Raw genomic sequence first — 21164 nt, 5'->3', positions numbered from 1 at the left:
TTGCTTACCTCTATTTAATTTAGCACTCTTTCTGGGGATTCCTCCTTTCCTTTTGATGTGAGGTTCCTTGTCTCCCCATTTTTTGTGACTCTTCTTGTTTCTGCTTCTTAGATTGATCTGCATTGACTTCCTGTCTCTGTGTCGTGACCTTCTGTGGTAGGAGACCTATGGGAATCAGTGGTGCAGTCTCCTTGATCTCCTGAACTTGACACTCTAACGATGCCTGTTATGCTGTTTATTTGGGCTGTCTGGCTGTACTTGGGTTTTGGTTGTTGTGGTGGCCTTTGGTGTGGGTCCCTCCCTTCAGCTAGCTGACTGAGAGTCACTTCCTCCCACCACATCTTGTATACTGTTGTAGAGGTGCACTTTCTTTACTTCCTGGATCTTCCCTTGGTGGCATCAGATCATATCCCAGTCTGGGCCTAGGCAGCCTGTTCGAGACTACCAGAGATCTACTGTCTTTGTCTGTCTCCTTTAGTTGTTAATTTATTCAACCTGTGATCAGCCATCAGGTTTAAGCACTGAGGGCGGGGAAGATTAATTCCTGAGGGCGGGGCTATTGCTTCCTCTCAGGCTGATGCCACTTGGAGGGGAATGGTCTGCCTGCAGAATGGGGAATGAGTCAGCACTGGGACCTGGTCAGTTACTCCCTCAGTTCTCTCCTCAAAGCCACTGCCCCAAACTCCCCTTAAGCATCTCTAATCCACTCTGCCCTCTCTCTGCTTGAGCCCAGGGTAAGTGGGTGCCAATGCTTTTTCATACGTAGTCCTTTTAAGAGATGTTTGTCTCCAGCAGTTTCTCTCAGGCCAGCAAAAAAACCCTGAGGCTTTTTGCTTTTCACAGCTGGATGCTATTTTACTTTCTGATCTGTTGCTGTAGGTTGGGAAGCCCAGCTGGGGATTTAGACACCACCCTGGCAGATCCTCTGGCTGCTGAGATGTTTCTCCGTCCCTTTAGCTTCCATCCATGGGAACCCAGCCAGCCCTCTTGTGTCTCCACACTTCCTACCCGTCATGTTGTGATGATGCAGCCTATTCTGTCTGTTTATGGTTATAAGGCTTCTGTCCAGCTAGTGTCCAGTTGGTTATTCTGGATGATTTCTCCACCATTAAGTTGTAATTCCAGTTTGGTCCTGGGAAGGTTAGTGTAGCTTCCACTTAGTCCTCAGCCATCTTGGATATCCCTACTTTTCTATATTTTTCTTATTTGTTACAGTGGGTATATATATCTTCTATAATTATCAGAGTAATTAAATCAGGGCTCTGGATTTATATTTCCTTGGTTGTAATTCCTCCTAACAACCCTAACATTTTGGGTTATTTATTTAACCTCTCTAAGCCTCACTTTCCATATCTGCAGACTGGGAATAATAATTGTAAGTACCTCATGTGATTCTTGGGATGATTAAATGAGGTAATATGTTATACAACACTTAGCATAAAAGAAGTGTTCAAATAGTATGAACTTTATAATTTAAAAAGTTTTAAAATAAATTATATATTGATGCTTTAGCAATCAGAAACATTAATGTAGTCCACATATCACTTCCAGTAATGACGTGTTTCCAAAGGACACAGAAGAGAAGAATAAGGCTGAATTTTGAGAATTAATCTGGGAAACTGGAAATAAAATCATGTTTCTGTAGAAATAAGTAATCTCTTTTTTTAAGTATATTTTATTATGTTCTTACAGTAGTCCCAATTTTTTTCCCTTTGCTCCCTTCTGCCCAGTACCCCCCATCCCTCCAACAATCCCATCCCCTTAGTTCATGTCCATGGGTGGTCCATATAAGTTCTTAGGCTTTACCCTTTCCTATATTATTCTTAACTTCCCCCTGTCTATTTTGTACCGACCAATTATGCTTCTTAATCCCTGCACCATTTTCCCATTTCTCTCCCTTCCCCCTCCTAGCTGATAGCCCTCCAAATTATCCCCATACCTATGATTCTGTTCCTATTCTGCTTTGCTTAGTTGGATTTGGTTTTATTTTTTAGATTCAGTTGTTGATAGTTGTGAGTTTGTTATTTTAATGTTCATAATATTTATATTTTTCTTAAGTAAGTCCCTTTGACATTTCATATAATAACGGCTTGGTGATGATGAACTCCTTTACCTTTACTTTGTCTGGGAAACACTTCATCTGCCCTTCCATTCTAAATGATAGCTTTGCTGGATACAGTAATCTTGGTTGTAGGTCCTTGCTTTTCATCACATTGAATATTTCTTGGCAGTCCCTTCTTGCCTGCAAAGTTTCTTTTGAGAAATCAGCTGAGAGCCTTATAGGTACCCCATTTGTAGGTAACTCTCTGCTTTTCTCTTGCTGTTTTTATGATTCTCTCTTTATCTTGAATCTTTGGCATTTTAATTATGATGTGTCTTGGTGTGGTCCTCTTTGGGTGTATCTTGTTTGGTACTCTCTGTGCTTCCTGGACTTGTCTATTTCTTTTGTCAAATTTGGGACATTTTCCTTCATTGTTTTTTCACATAAGCTTTCAATTTCTTGCTCTTCCTCTTCTCTTTCTGGCACCCTTATGATTCAGATGTTGGTATGTTTAAAGTTTTTCCAGAGGTTCCTAAGCTTCTCATTTTTTTTCAATTCTTGTTTCCTCATTCTGTACTGGTCGACTGTTTATTTCTTCTTTATGTTCCAAATCATTGATTTAAACCCCAGTTTCCTTCCCTTCATTATTGGTTTTGTGTGGGTTTTCCTTCATTTCATTTAGCATAGCCTTCACTTCTTCCCTTGTGTGTTTGCCATACTTAAGTATATCTATCAAGCCTGTGAGCATCTTTATCACCAGTGTTTTGAACTCTGTTAGGTTAGCTATTTCCTCCTCGTTTAGTTCTTGCACTGGAACCTTTATCTGTTCTTTCTTTTGGGCCATAACTCTGTCTCCTCATCTTGACTGGCTCTTTTGTTTGTTTTCCTCTGTGTCTTAGGTAGAGCTGTCGCAACTCAGAAATAAGTAATCTTAACTGAAGCCTGGAAAGTTAATCAAGACATGACTTATGATCTGGAAAGGAATGTGTTTAGAGGGACCTAGTGTGAATGGAGCTAAGAGAAGAAGAGTAATTAAAAGGCTGGCATCCCTTCTAGCACTGCACAGACACAAGGACACTGGACTTGTGGGACAAGCATTCCTGACACTAGAGAAGTATCTGTTGTGTCATATGCTGCCTGACTAAAAGACTCTGCTTTTCTTCCTTATACCCTTCTCACCAAGAACTTTCTGGCTGGTAATCTAGATTCCCATGAATACTATAGAGGAGAAGTGTCTGGAGCAGGGATACAAGTATTTGAATGACTCTTAACTACAAAACAAATAAACCAGCATTTGGCATCATTTGGTTTAAGCCTCGGTCTTGTGAGTATGACTGGTAAGCCCAGTCTCAGTATACACTGGCAATATAAGTGGAGAGCCAGACCATCCCAATATACTAGCCTGTCTCTCTTGAGCCCAGGCTAAGTGACCACATGGTCTACAAAATAGGAATAATTATTGTAATTATCTCTGTCATCTCTGTGTTGGTTCTAATTGCAGCAAGCAGTACCATCCCTAGTGATCCCTCACACACCTGCATCATTTTACACCAAAAGACAATTTCTTTGAAAGCAAAATATTTGGTTCCTGGTTATACTGGCTTTGATCTATGCAGATGTTAATAAAACCTTCAGAACCATGAGTCAGAATAATCTACTCCAACTCAAGCCTGTCTCAGGGAATCTTTCTCCTCTCCTGGGAGTGCTGTTAGGTGTTCCAGAGTCCTCTCAGGCAGAGAAGGTACTGGTCAACAAACTGATTGTCCCCAGGGCTTGCCACGAAATGGCTTGTTCATAATCTGTTTCTACAATACTGAAAAAATGTCTGTAGGGTCTTACAGGAAAGGCTGCTTTTGGAAACTTAGCTTTCCTCCTGAGTGAGTCAGGAAAGTTATGATCCAAGAGAAGGCATCATGGCTTTAAATGGTGGAATAGTTCATTTGTTCCTTGACTTTCATTCTTCATGGTGTTGCTGGGGAAAGAAGCTTCATTCTGCATGCTAGAAAGACCTGGTTGGGGTGGGTTTCTTTCATCATCTGTAAAATAGGACAGCAATACCTACCTTTCAGGGCCATTGGGAAAGGGAATGAATAGATTCAGGAAGCACTGTAATACAATGAGTAGCATGTAGCAGACACTCAGCAAATCCTTATCAAACCATCTTGTAATCATGCATCTTCTCAAAGGCAGAGAATGTATCTCAGTCACCATTTGTACCCACAGCTCCTAGCACAGTGCTTGGCTATCTGTAAATGAGGGAAGAAAGAAGAAATAGAATCTGATATCCAGGCACGGCCCTCATCTCATTCACACTCACTTTTTATTTAGAAAAATTTAATATTGCCTGTCTGTGTGAATAAGATCTTTGGGAGAATACCAGACACCAGTAGCAGTGATTACCTGGAGAACTGTGGCACCCAGAGTGAGAGGAAGGGAAAGTTACTTTTCCATATATCCTTTCATTTTGCTTTAAAAAATTTCATGGGCACCCTGGCTGGTGTGGCTCAGTGTATTGAATGCTGGCCAGTGAACTGAAAGTTTGCTGCTTTGATTCCTGGTCAGGGCATATGCCTGGGTTGTGGGCCAGGTCCCCAGCTGGGGATGTGCAAGAAGCAAGCAAGTGATAATTGTCTCACACATCCATGTTTTTCTCCCTCCCTTTCCCTCTCTCTAAAAATAAATAGACAAAATCTTTAAAAATTTACCATGGGCATTCATACCTGTAAAAAATGTTTATGTTAGAAAACTCCCCCAAATTAAATCAAAATCTAAATATCATGTTGGACACATCTGTAAAAATCATATAAAGAAGAAATATAAATGGTTAATAAGAATAGGAAAAAGTTATCAAACTTACTAAGAAATACATTAAGATAGTGAGATCTTCACCTAGATTGCAGAGGTAAGGAATGATATTAGTCCATATTGGTAAATATGTGTGGGATAAGAGCCTTCTCACTTGAAAAATTTTAACCAACATTCTAAGAATTTTTCCTGTAGAAATAATTGAATCATGTGCAGGTTTCTGTACAAGGTTGTTAGTTGCAATTCCATTTACAACCCAAATGTCTGAGTATTTCATGGGGAAATCTGGTAGCAGGGGCAACCCTGCTATCCCTCTCCCCAACCCCATCCCTCTAATGGAGCAGTGAGTAGTGCTCTAGACAGTGCAATCACCCAAGTTGGTGTAAGAGACCAGATGAGACCAGATGAGAGCCTAGGAACCTGAAGGGAGAGGTGAAATTGAAATGCCTTAATTTCTTAAAATATCTTGGCCTTGGATATTCACGGGACTGCAAAGAAAGTCAATTCTTATTTGTTAGAGCATGTATTACTTCCATAATTAGCAGAGTAATTAAGCCAGGGCTCTGGAAGGGCAGAGCCTGCCCATGTAGAAGGTAGCTTGTTGCACTTTGTGGCCCAGAAGAACCTGGGTACCTTCCCATCTCTGAAGAGGGGGGAGGGTTCTGCAGCTCAGGAGGAATTTAGGATTTTTCTTCAAGTGCTCCATCAAGAATTGTCTCTACTTGGCAGCTTGGAGTGTGGCTAGACTATAGGGGTAGAGGCTGCTGGCTTTGCCCACTGATAGTGCATCTAGTTATCTCTCTGCTTGACCCATGGCCAGAGGGTAAAAAGAGCCATGAGTAGGCAAGAGAAAAATAGTAATAAACCTGAAGGGACCTTGCAGTAAGAGGGAGGGGGAGTAGGCAGAATTCTCAGAAACAAAATGGAGGAGACAGATGACAGCACTACCTCCAATACAAGAACTGGAGATTTGATGGAAGCTTTCTGGAACTGAACAGGATGTTTTGTTTTGTTTTTTATTTAATTCAATAGATAAACTGAAGGAGAGGATGCTCATCACAAAGTCAGTGGTCTCTTAGATCAAGTGGAAGAAATATCTGAAAACGCACTAAAAAGAGAGAAAAAGAAACCAGGAAGGCAAAAACTGGTGGGGGTTCCAATCAATACTGAACTCAGTGCTTATTAGACCTTTCTGAACCAATCCTTGTGACCAAGAGATGCCGTTCCCACTTGCTGGGTTTTCTAAGCCAATCACCAAGCCAAGGGGGAATAGCTGACCTTAACTGGTTAGCACAGATTAAGACCATTTTGAGGGTGGAGTCAATACCACTCACACAGTGGGAGAAGGGGGAATTTTTTCTTTTTAGAACGACTATCCTTAATAACCCTGAAGTAACATAATACCTAACTGAAACAATTGTCCTGAGGATAAATGAAATTCTGTATAAGACGCTTAATACAGTGTGTGGCACTTAGTAGGCTTTGGAAAAAGAGCTAATGTTATTATTTTCTCATTTGTGTTTAAAAAGTGTTTTTAAAGTTTAAATGAATATGTAGCCTCCTCTTAGTTTTGACAGTTCATCTTAAACTCATTTTAAGCTCACTTGTTGTTCCTCTGTCATCAGCTAGGGAGTGCTTCTCAAACTTTAATATGCATATAAATCACTTAGGGAATCTGTTAAATGTGGAGTCTTAGTTAAATGCAAATTATGATTCAGTCAATCTGGGTGAGGCTTGAGGTTCTGCAGTTTTAACAAGTTCCGGGGTGATGCTGATGCTGTGGACTACCAACCACACTTTGAGTAGCAAGGACCTACGCAGGGTTTTGCCTCTCTTGTATGATTGAAGGGGCTCACCACTGCATCCATGGGGAAAGGAGGGAGAGAGGACAAGGAAAGCAAGCAATTTCCTTTTTTAAACCCTATCTTTTTATTTAAACATTTTCAAGTGGGATTATTTGAAAGAATGCAGTAAACACCTATGTACCCTTTGCCAAGCTTCACCAATTGTTAACATTTAAGCGATTTCCCTTTGAGGACATGACACAGAAGATGCCTACCCCATTTTCACTCTTGTCCATTGGTAAAAACTTTGGCACATAGCCTCACCTTTGCCCCAAGGGAGGCCAAGAAATATAAACCTAGTTTATAGCTATTTACCTGCTATGGAGGGTAAGGTTCTATTACTACAAGAAAATTTAATAAAGCAGTTACTTTATAGAAGAAGGAGACAAGGAGGAGTGGACAATGGAACACCAGGCGACACTTAGCCACTCTGATACACAAACTCTCTTCAAAGTGGATTCTGGAAAGATTGGATCTAAATTTGCAGCCCATCTCTAGAAAGTATGTAGGACTTCAAGGTCTGCATTTTACATACCCACCTTACTCATCAGTGTTCTCTTGTCCTTTATTGTGCTGTATTGTGTAGATCTTTCTAATTACTCTTAATTTTTTCCCCTCACCTGAGCATATTTTTTTCAGTGCACCGAGAAAGAGAGAGAGAGAGAGAGAGAGACATCAGTGTGAGAGAGAAGTATCAATGTGAGACAGAAACATCTATCAGTTGCTCTCCTGCATGTGGCCCCACTGGGGATAAAATCCGCAACCTGGGTATGTGCCCTGACCAGGAATCGAACCCATTACCTTTCCATCTGTGGGATGATGCTCCAACCAACCCAGCCAAACCAGCCAAGGCTAACTACTCTTAATTTTTTTTGCCACAAGTTTATTAATAAATAATTTAATGACATACTAAGTATAATTGTGTAGAGTGCTCAAAGTGTTCTGAATGGGCCTAAACATGGCTTACCATCGCATTTTTGCTTACAGTAGTACTTAAACCTATAACTCTACAGCGTTGTAAATAGTATTGTATTCGTTTTCATTGTTTCCAAGTGATTTTTTTTAGCTTTTTACAAAAGATAGGAACTTACAGAAACATCTACAAAAAGGAAATATATACAGGTTACTTTACATAAATGACGATTCCACCAGCCACTACACATATGTAAACAACAGATGATCTAGACCTTGTTATACTACTCTTGACCTTATACCAGTTACCTTTAAAACTTTTAGTCTCTTTAGGTACCATTTCCTTGTCAAAATGTTAAAAGAATGTGGTTTTAACATTTCTAACATACTGTTATTTTATTTAGACTTCTAATCTGTGATAACGTTTATTCTCTTGAATATGAATTACCATAAATCCTTTAAGCATCGGTCATTGTAGCCCTTGGCTGTAAGCAGGCCCTTTTTATCCCATTCTTTGGCTATGTGGACCATTGTTTAAGTTATTAGAAGATAAAGAATAAATTCCTGCTTTAAAGTTAATTATCAGATTTTGCTCAACACGATTTTCTGAATCTTGTGACACAGACCCTCCTGCAATTTGAGGGCAACTGACGTCTGCCCATTTACACGGTAACAGCTCTAAACTGCCTTTCTGCGGACACGGACCTCTGGCTGTTGGCCTGGAGTCCAGCACTAGGCAGGGTGGTGCTGCCTGCCAGCCGGGTGAGTCACTCAGTTACTCTTCCCTGGTTTGATAGCCTGCATGGGCTCGGGATGGACAAGCACAAGCCACAAGCCCCCACAAGGGAAATGTTAGCTGAGAACTGGAGGGCCGTGAGCAATCTCCCATCCTGCACGTGGGGCTCTCAGTCTCCTGCCCACCTCTTCTGGGTACCGCCATCGGCTCTCAGAGATTCACCAGGCCCTGCAGAGGTGCCCTCGCCACAGTCCCTGCGCCACTGCCGCCGGTTTCCGGGAAGCCCTGCCCGCTCCTAAGATGGCGGAGTTGGCCTCGAGGAGGTGGCGACCTAAGTGAGCCCCAGTGGCCAATGGGCTGCCAGCCCAGTGCGGAAGGAGGTGGGCGGAAGTGCCGCAGACCGGAGCCTCAATCGTAGCTGCGGCCCCTGCTGGTTACATAACTCATTACGGGCTCTGTGTGGCCCCACTTCCGGCTCCCTGCGACCGCAGGATGCGTTGAACCCCACGACGCGGTGTGCTGCCGCCGGCTCCCAACAGAGGTTAGGTCCCCGGGCTCTGGCTTGTGGTGGAGGCACCGACCCGGCTTGGGGCGGGGATCGTGAGTTGGGAGGAGGAGCAGCTAGGGTTGGGGCAAGCGGTGATGCAGGGGGCCATGGTGGGGCGTGGGACAACTGGGCGGGTGGAGGGAGGCCACGGTGCGGCTCACGCCACTTGGTTTCCAGGTCTCACCGCGGGGTTTTGAGGCTACCACGGAACTCTCACGGGGCAGGGGTGAGGAAGGGCAGCGCCCCAAACCCCAAGGGTGCCAAGAGGCGCGGTTCCCGGCGTTGGGTGGGAGTCGGCCCCTTTGCCTAGGGTGCCTTGGTGCCGGGCCTCAGGACGAGTTGTTGGGGATACCTGGAACCAGAGTGCAGCCTGTCCTCGTTACCCGCTGGGTCTCCCTGGAGACGAAGTGCCTGGCCTTTTCACAGTTGAACGATTTTCCGCCTCCTCGCTTGACTTTGGTACTTGTTGCACGGTTTGTAGTTATTTTGCCGGCTTGTTTGCTCTCCTGTGAACTCCTGAAAGCCCGGGGCTCTATCTTGGTAGTCTCTGAGTCTTAACTTCTTCAGCTGTACCTTTTCGTAGTAAGACAAATCAATTTCTTATGTTTCTGGCAGTTTACATGCACACCCTACTCTGACCTCCTCCCCCAAATTGGGCATTTCCTAAGGAAAAGAGGAAATCTGTAGCTTCTTTGGTTTGTCCCACTGGGAAAATTTTGAAGGATGCTGTGGGCCTTATCTGGACCACTAACAACAAATACCTGTGTGCCTGCCCAGCGGGTGACAGAGCCCAGGACCTGAGATGAGGAAAGGAGTTACTCTGCAGCAAACGTGGACATTGGCTGTTTCATTGATCTGTTTTCACTGCCGAGTCCTTGAGCCGTTTTGATTTTGTTACTCATTTGTCCTGAAGAAAAGGATAACAGTCTCATACAGTAGTTTCTTGTGGTACCTGGAGTGGCTGTTAATTGTAGTGTCAGAACTGGAGAGAACTTTGCAGGTTGCAGTTACTTTATCAGAGAACTAAAGACAGAAAATCCCTAGTCAATGTTTAACTAACTGAACTGGGACAGTTGCTCCAGGTCATCTAGAAATATTGAAATCCTCCTAGCATGTTGTGAAGTAGAAGTTCTATGGCCAATAGACCCTGGCTGGTTTGGCTCAGTGGATTGAGCGTCGGCCTGCGAGCTAAGTGTCGCTGGTTCGATCTTCCAGTCAGGGCACATCAGAGAAGGAAAACTCTGACTCCAAAAAACCTCCGCTGCCTTGCGGCATACCTCTTCAGGGGAAAGGCTAAGGGAGTAAACCCCGACAGAAAATCCGGAGCCGGAGTCCCTAAGGCGGTTTGACGTTGTAGTCAACACCGGCAACTCCTGCGGCGCACCTGAAGCCAAGCTGTATTGACTCCGTCTTTCCCTTGGACCCTTCAGCTGCGAAGAGAGGGGGGGTCTGCTGCATGGGCAACAGCAGACCCTCCATATCACCCTGCCCAGGCTCTGTAGCTTCAGCTTCACTGGAGAGGACACTCCAGCGTCATCACAAGATGTCGATTCAACACGGGAGGAGACAGATACCGTGTCACTCCCGAGTTGGACTGCACAGCCATTCTCGGCGGTGCAGATAGACTCTTGGGAAGCTACACCATCGTCTCTCGAGACGGACGGCTGCCGAGGAGGACGAGGAGTACCAGGGAAGAAGGAGGGTCTTGAGCATCATTACATTGAAAGGAACTGAAAACAAAAATAAATTCATTTATTCATATTCTTCTCTCTCCCCCCCTCCCTGCCCTCCTCTCTCCCTACTCCCCTTCCTATCATCCCTCCTCCCCCAAATCCTTGAGTCATTTTAAACTCAGAGAAGATGGAATAACAGACTAGAAGAAACTCAGGGGTGGCTGAAATATAAGTCCCAGTCAACTTTCCAAATGGACAAATCGGTCTTGGCAGTGCACACTGGTCTTCATCTCCCCTATTCCAGGATTTTGTACCGGGCAGAATTAATGTGCAAATCAGCCCTTTGAGAATGCAGTGTTCATGAATCCTTCTCCATTGGGCCATGATTTGCTAGAGTTCCATCTCACTAAGCTTGCAGACATGCTGGTTTTCTATGAAGACAGTTAAATCCCATAAGAAACAAAGCCAGAGCATGGAGTGGTATTAACAGGTCAGAATAAAAAATATAGACTTTTTTTTTAAAGGTCTGTGTGTTTCCTATCTTTGGCCTGTCCCAGTTGTTACTTGCTGTGACTTCATCACTGTTTATTTTAACCACACCAATTCCAGATTTGGGATATGACTTGTTGAAATTCCTAAGTAACAGCATGCCCTGCCCCAGATGAAGAAAATTTCTGGATGATAGGAGATTTGAGAGATTAAAGATACATCTGAACTAAAAAGTGTGCTGTTGTCCTGGGTGCTCTGCCCCATCTTCAAGCCTCAGTGTACCTGTTGGCAATAGTGTGGTGTCTCAAAGCCTGAGGTGTGTTTAGACCAGGTGGACATGGCATTCTTATATTGCAACAGCCACGGGGAACACAGTGTAGGACTTTTCAGAGTTCTCGGTTCAGACCAGTGCATGTCTTCTGTCTGCTGAAATAGTTCAGAGGTCTCACTTTGTTGATGATAGCTCTAATACCAGCATAGAAAGCTGAATGCTTCTGAAGCAGTGTCTTCTCTTCAGTGATGGTTTTTCTCTCTCTACGTCTTATCGCCATTATCTCCCTTCAACATCTCTTTCTGGAAAGAATCCCTCATGGTTTTTCCATCTCAGTTCCTTGTTTGTATAGACTTGGCATTGAAGCTGATCCTGCTTGTGTCCATGTGTAGCGCTTTCAAGTAAAATGTTGACCTGCAAAATGATGCTGGAGCTCCTGGGTCTTTTTCTGGCTAAGTTCAACTGCTGGATTTGATTTAGCAAATATTTGTATTCACAATAATTCTGAGATCAGGCCTCCTTCCCTAAATATTCTTTTTACCATGACCTCTGATAGGAATGGGCTGGCAGGCCATCCCAGAGTTATTTGAGGCACACTTATCTAACATTGCTCATTGAAGAGGCCTATGTGTTTGAAAACCAGTGTACATATAATAGGGTTCATATTCTGCTATGAACCTTAAGGTGTTTGCTCAGTTCTTGTGAAGTGATAGGAAGGAGATTTGAACAGGGAGCCAGGGCTTTCTACAGGAAGTGGTTTTGGGTTCATGTCAACAGTTGAACTGATGCTTGATGAAGACTGAATACCTGGAGGCACATGGCAGTCATCCTAAGGTGGCCACAGTTCTGAACAGAGATGGGCAGGTGGATGGGGAGTAACAGCAAGAGAGAGCCAGTTGGTAGTCATATCCAGTTAGCATCTCAGACTCCTCATCTCTTCACCTGAAACCTACTTACTGGTCAGGCAGGGCCCACATGGCAGGGAGGGGCCAAATACCCCAAATAATGATGGCAAGAACCATCTAGGAGTGTGAAAACTTAGAGATTTTTACATGTGTCTTCAAATTATAAGTAGAATGATTATTCATTTTGTCCCAAAATAAACTCTTAGTGCCAGTTTTTAAACCCTGTACCCATGGAAAGGCTTGGCATTTTTTTGTATTGATGCCGGAAATCATTCTAAACACAGTTTCACAGTTCTTAAGGAGAAAAGAGGTTGTTGTGAAAAGAGACAGAACAAATATTTGAGACTTTGTTCCCTTTGTTTCCACAGGAACACCAAAGAAAAGTATTTTGTCATCTTTAACAGACCACATTAGGAGAAGAAATTTCTTTCAGTTCTATTGTTAGATGGTTATTTTTAAAAATCAAATTGTGTTCTTTTTTTGTTACCTGCATTATTGAAATAGGACCTGTTTGGGCAGCAAAGTATTGCAATTTGGGCCCATCTTGAAAATAGTAGAAGAAAGCAATTTCATTTTACAAAATAGTCTGTGGGTAATTGTCGCTTAGGTACTAAAAAGAATTCTATCCGGAATATATTAATGCAACAATATTTCCATCATTTCTGTAGTTCATGGGAGTGATGCTGGATATCTTTTTCAGCTGGTTTCTTTTTGGAAGACGACTCCTTTTGACTGCAGTTGTGAACTATTCAGGAAGGTCTTGCTGGTCATATATTTGCTGCTCTCTATATTTACTTTCCAAGTACTTCCCTTCTACCCTAGCCTTCCATTTTTAACCTTGTCATTGAAATATACATAGAGAAAAGTACACTGCTTGATGAATGGTCATGGCATGAACTACCAGTATACATACCCCAAAAGACCGCCTTGCGCCCCTTACCAAACAAGCCTTTTTTATTTAAAATACTGATTTTCTTGTAGAAAATACCAGAAACTGTTAACATTCATTTTATGGGCAAGGGGGTGAGTAGGGGATTCTTAGTTTTTCCTTTATATTGCATATGAATTCTTATTCTATAAACATATGTTCATAGTAAAACAAAAAGGTTTAAAAGAGCATTCCCTTCCCTCAGAAAGGGAGGGGGGAATGTTATTTTTAAAACTTTTTTTAAGTGTTGTCTTAAAACATACATATTTTTAAAAATCGGATTTTATGTAGCCACTAAAATTGCTTTTTAATGATTACACAGAAACCCTTTAAAATATTTGTATAAGTCTGTTCAGCGTCCTTATCCACAGCCACCCCCCTCTTTGCTTCATTGCAACTTTGAATCTGTTTATTTCTGGCATCAGTGCACAAGATGCCATGTTATTCCAGTAGTGTGGGGTTTAGAAGTTGGCACTAAGAGAGTCTATTTTGGGGAGGAAATGGGTAATTATTCTACTTACAATTTGAAGAGACCCTGTAAAATTTCAAAGTTATTAATTAAAACAGCCCTTGATTATTTTAATATAAAAATGTGCTCATAGTTTTTACATACCAGCTGAAGTTTTGTTTTTCCTGATAATGAAAACAACCCAAGCTCGTTATTAAAAAAATAAGAAACCTCAAATTAACAGTGTTAGGTTTGTTTGTAGCCATTGAGGTTCTCTGTGGAAGAACCAATTTGCTTTTGGTTTGAGCCCCAGGCAGGGTCCAGTCTTGGGTATTTTACTACCCTTTGATTCCCACCTGGCAGAAATGTAGTTATTACAGGTGTTTTTGCTGTTATTGTTGATTTGTTTTGTTTTTACACTAAACTGGTTAGCTCATTCCATCTGAACTGGGAATTATGTTCTGGGCATGCCCTGTCAGGTGGCCTTCTACCAAAATCCCAGCTTAAAAAGCCACTAGGCAAAGGTATGTCTTGACCAGACCATCCTTACAGCTCGTCAAGCCCAGACCCTGCTTGTCTCCTGCTTTGAGCTCTTAACTGCATCTTTACATGTAACTGCAAGCTGTCAGCGCAGGCTCATCTGTGCCCTCGTTTTCTATTCCAGGAAGATGACTGTTCTGAGCTTTTAGGCAAGGGGACCATGAGGTCTCTCTGTTTGGTCTTGGTTTCATGTCTCCAGTTCAGACCCTTCTGGGTCCTGTTTTTATCTCTGTTCTTCCTCTTTGTCCTGATCTCTCTCTAATCCTGGGCTGCCCTTCTCCAGTTCTGACACTGACCTAATGGGGACACAAAAGGCAAACAGTCCTTGGGTGACACACCACAATCCAGTTCTTCTTCCTGTAGAAACTTGTTAGCTGCAGCCTGGCTGGTGTGGCTCAGTGGATTCTGCATTGACCTGCGAGCCTAAAGGTTGCTGATTGATTCCGAGTCAGGGCACATGCCTGGTTTGCGGCCCAGGTCCCCAGTTGTGGGGCGTGCAAGAGGCAACTGATCAGTATATCTCTCACACATTAATGTTTTCCTCTCTTTCTTCCTCCCTTCCCCTTTCTCTAAAAAAGTAAATGAATAAAATCTTAAAAAAAGAAAAAAATTATTAGCTGCTCTGGCATAGGTCTGTAGAACAATGAGAGGATTCTCTCAGACTGCCATGACCAAGGTTACCCCGAAGGCCTTCTGAAGGAGCGTTGGGCTTTGCAAGTGGTACACATGCACAGCAGTGGCCTGAGAACCTGCCCTTTGCATTAGGTCATTTTACTGTGGACATGAAGTAAAGAAGCAAAATGGTAAAGTAGAATTTCAAACACAGTAAGATCTCATCTTGGACACAATGGAAAGCTATAGAGCACATCTCTGAAATGCACGATGCCCTGAACTGCATAGATGCCTCTGTCATGCTGAAATGATGCTCAGGTCTGGCATCTTCCCTTCCTGAGAAGCCTTGCTGGGTGGAGCCACATCTGTGGGAGACTTTGATGGAAGTCTCCAGTTAAGGGAAACTGAAGGCTTCCTTTCAAGTTGACATTTTGAGTGAAGAGGTGCCACTAAGCATAAAAAGTTGCCAATGTCATTTGTAGAAACAGAGTGGAATGGTGGTTACTGGAGGCTGCAGCAGGAGGAGCAGGGAGTTAGTGTTTAATGGGACAGTTTCAGTTTAGGAAGATGAAAAGTTTCTGGAGATGATAGTCACTGGCAACCATCATTGGTGGTGATTGTACAACAATGTGAATGTATTTAATGCCACCGACCTGTACACTTAAAATGGTTAAAATGATAAAATTTATGTATATTTTACCACACTTTTTTAAAAAAAGATAAAGAATGTTGCAACATTTAGACATTTTTTCATTTTCTTTGTAGGACCCCTTGGGTCTTAGGTGCAGTTTGGGTAAGATGCAGGGCATCGATCCCCTGCCTTTTTCCTTGTGGCTCAGGGAGGAGAGCATCCTTTCCACATAGTTGTGTTAACCTCTCCCAGCACAGCCTGTTTGACAGTACTTTTCGTGTTCACCAGTGTGCTGTTTGTTATGGAATTCCTTGAGCAAAAGAAGTGGTTTCTGTGAGTATTTTGTAATGGTGCAGGGAAGCACATGCCTTGGACCCCCTATATACCCTTCCCCTGTAGAATCAGAGACTTCTGACTATGCTTATTGCTACAACTACAGTACCTACAGCAGGGCTTGGATTTTCAATACAATTTTGGTAAATAAAAAACTAAAAGGATTCTCAGTGTGAAATTTAGGGGATGATAGAATTTTTGGCCCAAAGGAAAGAATGGTCTAGACCTGGGACCACACTGGAACCACCTGTTTTCATCTTATTTTAAAGTTGAGGTATAATTAACTGCAGCCAAGTGTTCAGATTTTAAGTGAGCAGATACATACATTTGATGACCACCGAAGGAGACATAGAACATTGTCATCACCCCAGCCAGTTGCCTTATGCCCCTTCTTAGTTTCAGAATTTCTCACAAATGGAATCCCACAGTATCATCAATTTATGCTTGAACAGATGTGTCTTATTTTTAGATATAATTTTTGATTTATGTATGTATTTTTAAAGACATTACTTATTTTTAGAGAAAGTGGAAGGGAGGAGAGAAACGTTGATTCGTGAGAAAATCATCGATTGGTTGCCTCTCGCATGTGCTCAACCAGGGACCTGGCCCACAACCCAGGCGTTTGCACTGACTGGGAATCAAACTGGCGACCTTTCAGTTTACAGGACAATGCCCTACCCACTGAGCCACACCAGTCAGGGCGAGATGTGTCTTAAATTATATGTCACAAATATATAGGCTCCCCTCAGAGAATGATGGTATGGTTTTAAGAAGGAGGCTGTTTGGTACTAGAGTGCTGGGTGTTTGTTTCTTGTCACCCTGTAAATTAATCATGTTGCTCCTACACTGAAGTGTTGGAAACAGCCCCAGCTTCCCTGGAAACAGCTCACCGCCCCTGTTGGCAGCTGCTCCTTAGAACAGACCACCCATGAAGAGTGTTCACTGTTTCCCTCACTCTCCTTTTATCTCTTGACCCATTTTACTGATGAGCAAAGCAATGTCCTGTGCCCATCATTGGTTTATTTTTTCTTTTCTCCCCCCTTTATCGTAAATGCAAGAGCTTGTAGTTTACTGTTAGATTTTCCAAGTCAATTAATGTGGCATCTGCAGAATTTCACATTCCTGAAGGCATGATGGTCTTTAATCCTTGTGCCATGAAAGAGTGCTGATATTCCTTTGCGCTTCACTTGAGAAGCCTGGAGCTAGGGAACGGCCCAGGGTGGTGCTTTGTCACAGGGTGAAGGGAGTCAGGGGATCGAGAAAGGGGTCAGTTGAGGTGTGAGCTGTAGAGTCGGGGAGGCAATTCCCGAGGGAGGGCTGCTGGATTTCAGAGAGGAAGCTGTTGGTTTGTCATCATCAGTGGTGAGGGAGCAGGAATAAAGCAAGAAGGTGGCAGCAGATGTGGTATTGTAAGTGGTTACGTTGAAGGGAAAGAAGGTGGCAGGAGGCTTATCCAAAAGAGGGTACATCTGTGTTTACAGCCCATTGGAGGGGAGTTTGTACAAAAGAGAGCTTGAAAATGTTGGAGAACAGGGTGCTTGAGCCAGGAAGAGAGGAGATGTAGAGCTGGGTGAGGGATTAGGGTGGCCTTTTGGAAGTGGTAACCTTATTTGTCTTCCCAGAGACATAAGAAAGCTGAACATGGAGCAGGACAGAGTTGTCTCGGGACGTCAGAGCTGGGATTTGATCCTGGGTCATGGTGACTCCAGCATCCTTGCAGGGTCTGAGAGCACATGCAGGGCACAACCTCCAGAGCATAAGTAGAGGTTGGCCTAGTCTTTGTAAGGAGGAAGGTTGCTTTGGAACCATAAGAAGTGGAAGAAGAGAAGGAAGGGAAGGTTCTAGGGGTTATGGAGGGTGCAGTGTGGTCATGGCTGGCCTGAATACTGTAAGTCTGCTGAGGTCAAGGGTAGAGCCCAGAGCACTTAAAAAAAAATTTTTTTTTTTTAAATTTATTGATTTTAGAGAGAGAAAGGGAGGTGAGAGAGAAACATCGATTTGTTGTTTCACCTATTTATTTATTCATTGGTTGATTCTTTTATTTACCCTGACCAGGAATTGAACCCATAACCTTGGTGTATTTGGATGATGCTCTAACCAACTAAGCTACCTAGCCAGGGCCAGAGCTATTAAGAGGAAAAGGTTGGTCCCCCCCCCCAACTTTTTCCCCATTGCTTCCTCCCACCCTGCCCACCCCTTCTCTCACAGTCAACCCCCACCCCATTGTCCATGTCCATGGGTCATTTATGCATGTTCCTTGATTAGACCCTCCCCCTTTTTACCTCCCTTCTCTCCTTCCCCCTCTCTCCACTGGTAACTGTTAGTCTGCTCCTTGTTTACTTGCCTCTGGTTCAGTTTTGCTCATTTGTTTGTGGTGTTCATTAGTTTCCTGTATTAGGTGATATCATATGTTGTTTTCTTTTGTTGCCTGGCTTATTTCGCTAAGCATAATTGTCTCTAGTTCCATCCATGTTGTTGCAAATGGTAGGAGTTCCTTCCTTCTTTCTGCTGCATAGTACTCCATTGTGTAAATGTACCACAGTTTTTTGATCCACTCATCTATAGAAGGGCACTTAGGTTGTTTCCAGCACTTGACTATTGTAAATAGCGCTGCTATGAACAGAGGGGTGCATAGGTTCTTTTGAATTGGTGTTTTGGAATCTTTGGGTATAATCCTAGCAATGGACTTCCACTTTTAGTTTTTTGAGGAAATTCCATACTGTTTTCCATAGTGGCTGCACCAGTCCACATTCCCACCAACAGTGCACTAGGGTTCCCTTTTCTCCACATCCTCTCCAGCACTTATTGTTTGTTGATTTGTTGATGATAGCCATTCTGACTGGAGTGAGGTGGTATCTCGCTGTGGTGTTAATTTGCATCTCTCTGATGGCCAGTGATGTTGAGCATTCTTTCATAGGCCTATGGGCCCTCTGTATATCCTCCTTGGAGAAGTATCTGTTCAGGTCCTTTGCCCATTTTTAAATTGGGTTGTCAGTCTTCTTGTGTTGAGTCACATAAGTTCTTTATATATTTTGGAGATCAGTCCCTTGTCTGAGGTATCATCAGCAAATGTGTTTTCCCATATGGTTGGTTCCCTTTTCATCTTGTTGATGTTTTCTTTTGCTGAGCAGAATCTCTTTAGTTTGATGTAGTCCCATTTGTTTATTCTTTCCTTTATTTCCCTTGTCTTGATGTATCAGTGGAAATATTGCTACATGGGATATCTGAAATTTTCCTACTTATGTTTTCCTCTAGGAATTTTGTGGTGTCACAGCTTATATTTAAATCTTTGATCCATCTTGAGTTTATTCTAGTGTACAGTGTAAGTTGGTGGTCTAGTTTCATTTTTTTTGCACATCCCTGCCCAGTTCTCCCAACACCACTTGTTGAAGAGGTTCTTTTCACTCCATTTTATGTTCCTTCTCCCTTTGTCAAATATCAGTTGACCATATAGGCATGGGTTTATTTATGGGCTCTCTATTTTGTTACATTGATCTATATGTCTGTTCTTATGCCAGTACCAGACTGTTTTGATTACAGTGTCCTTGTAGTATAGTTTGATATCAGGCATTGTGATTCCTCTGACAGTGTTCTTGTTCCTCAAATTGCTGTGGCTATTTGGGGTCTTTTCTGTTTCCATATAAATTTGGAAGTATTTGTTCTAGGTCTGTGAAATATGTCATTGATAATTTAATAGGGATTTCATTGAGTCTATAAATTGCTTTGGGTAGTATGGACATTTTAATGATGTTGATTCTTCCAATCCATGAACATGATATATTCTTTCATTTATTTATATCTTCCTTAATTTTTTTCTTCAGTGTTATGTAGTTTTCCAAGTACAAGTCTTTTATCTCCTTGGCTGAGTTTATTCCTAGGTACTTTATTTTTCTTGTTGCTATAGTAAATGGGACATTTTTTTCTATTTTCTATCTCTGATATTTTATCATTGGTGTACAGAAATGCCTTTGATTTTGAATATTGACTTTGTACCCTGCTGTTTTGCCAAATTCACTTATTAGGTCCAGTAGTTTTTTAGTGGAGTCTATAGCATTTTCTATATACACTATCATGTCATCTGCGACTAATGACAGTTTTACTTCCTCTTTTCCAATTTGGATGTGTTTTATTTCTTTTTCTTGTTTGATTGCTGTGGCTAGAACTTCCAAGACTATTTTGAATAGGAGTGGGGAGTGTGGACATCCTTGTCTTGATCTCAGGCGGAATGCTTTCAGTTTTTGCCCATCGAGTAAGTATGATGTTAGCTTCAGGTTTCTCATATATGGCCTTTATTATGTTGAGGTATGCTCCCTCTGTTCCCATTTTGCTGAGTGTTTTCATCATAAATGGGTATTGTAGTTTATCAAATGCTTTTTCAGCATCTATTGATATGATGATGTGATTTTTGTCTTTCATTTTGTTTCTGTGGTGTATTATGTTTATTAATTTGTGAATATTAAACCATTTTTGCATCCCTGGGATGAATCCCACTTGATTGTGGTGTATGATCTTTTTAATGTGTTGCTGGATCTGGTTTGCCAATATTTTGTTGAGGATTTTAGCATCTATGTTCATCAGTGATATTTGCTTGTAGTTTTCTTTCTTTGTTGTGTCTTGACCTGGTTTGGGAATTAGAGTAATACTGGCTTCATAGAAAGAGTTTGGGAGTCTTCCCTCTTCTTGGATTTTTTGCAATAGATTGAGAAGGATAGGAGTTAGTTCTTCCCTAAATGTTTAGTAAAATTCACCTGGGAAGCCGTCCAGTCCAGGGCTTTTGTGTGCTGGGAGTTTTTTTATTACTGCTTCAGTTTCACTAGTTGTTATTGGGCTTTCTGCTTCGTGATTCCGTTTTGGAAGATTATATGTTTCCAGAAATTTGTCCATTTCATCTAGATTGTCAAATTTCTTGTGATACAGTTGTTCATACTAATTTCTTGCAATCCTTTGTATTTGTGTGGTATCGGTTGTGATTTCTCCTCTTTCATTTCTTTTTTATTTTTTTTTATATCACTTTGTGGTTGCCTCTCACTCGTGCCCCCAACTGGGGACCTGACGTGCAACCTAGTCATGTGCCCTGACTGGGAATTGAACCAGCGACACTTGGCTCGCAGGCCGACGCTCAATCCACTGAGCCACAGCAGCCAGGGCTTTCCTCTTTCATTTCTGATTTTGTTTATTTGGGTCCTCTTTATTTTTTTCTTGATGAGCCTGGTTAAAGGCTTGTCGATTTTGTTTATCTTTTCAAAGAACCAGCTACTGGTTTTGTTGATCTTTTGAATTGTTTATTTAGTCTCTATGTCATTTAATTCTGCTATGATCTTGATGATTTCCTTCCTTCTACTCACTCTGGGCTTTGTTTGTTGTTGTTCTTCTAGTTCTTGTAGCTGTAGGGTTAGATTTTTTTATTTGAGATTCTTCTATCCTTTTTAGGTAGGCTTGTATTTTTATG

The 21164-nt window shown here is 42.2% G+C and overlaps 1 protein-coding gene and 1 long non-coding RNA gene across 2 annotated transcripts in view; one reads left to right on the top strand and one right to left on the bottom strand.

Annotated features, from left to right (window-relative positions):
• Window positions 1-4187: 4187 nt before the first annotated feature.
• On the bottom strand, window positions 4188-7328 carry LOC150009365 (uncharacterized). Its single transcript, XR_016511360.1, has 2 exons — window positions 7230-7328; window positions 4188-4287 (listed from the first exon to the last, which is right to left on the bottom strand). It is a non-coding gene; the product is annotated as an uncharacterized LOC150009365 (long non-coding RNA).
• A 1421-nt stretch (window positions 7329-8749) lies between these two features.
• NAA60 (N-alpha-acetyltransferase 60, NatF catalytic subunit) overlaps window positions 8750-21164 on the top strand; it is a 33450-nt gene continuing 21035 nt past the window's right edge. The window contains exon 1 of the mRNA XM_090277127.1: window positions 8750-8879. The gene's annotated coding sequence lies outside the window, so the exon portion shown is untranslated. The remainder of the gene's footprint in view (window positions 8880-21164) is intronic.

This window comes from Furipterus horrens, unplaced genomic scaffold (assembly GCF_987537825.1).
Source record: "Furipterus horrens unplaced genomic scaffold, mFurHor1.1.pri manual_scaffold_5, whole genome shotgun sequence".
NCBI classification, from domain to species: domain Eukaryota; kingdom Metazoa; phylum Chordata; class Mammalia; order Chiroptera; family Furipteridae; genus Furipterus; species Furipterus horrens.
This window is presented reverse-complemented; position numbering and strand designations above follow the sequence as displayed.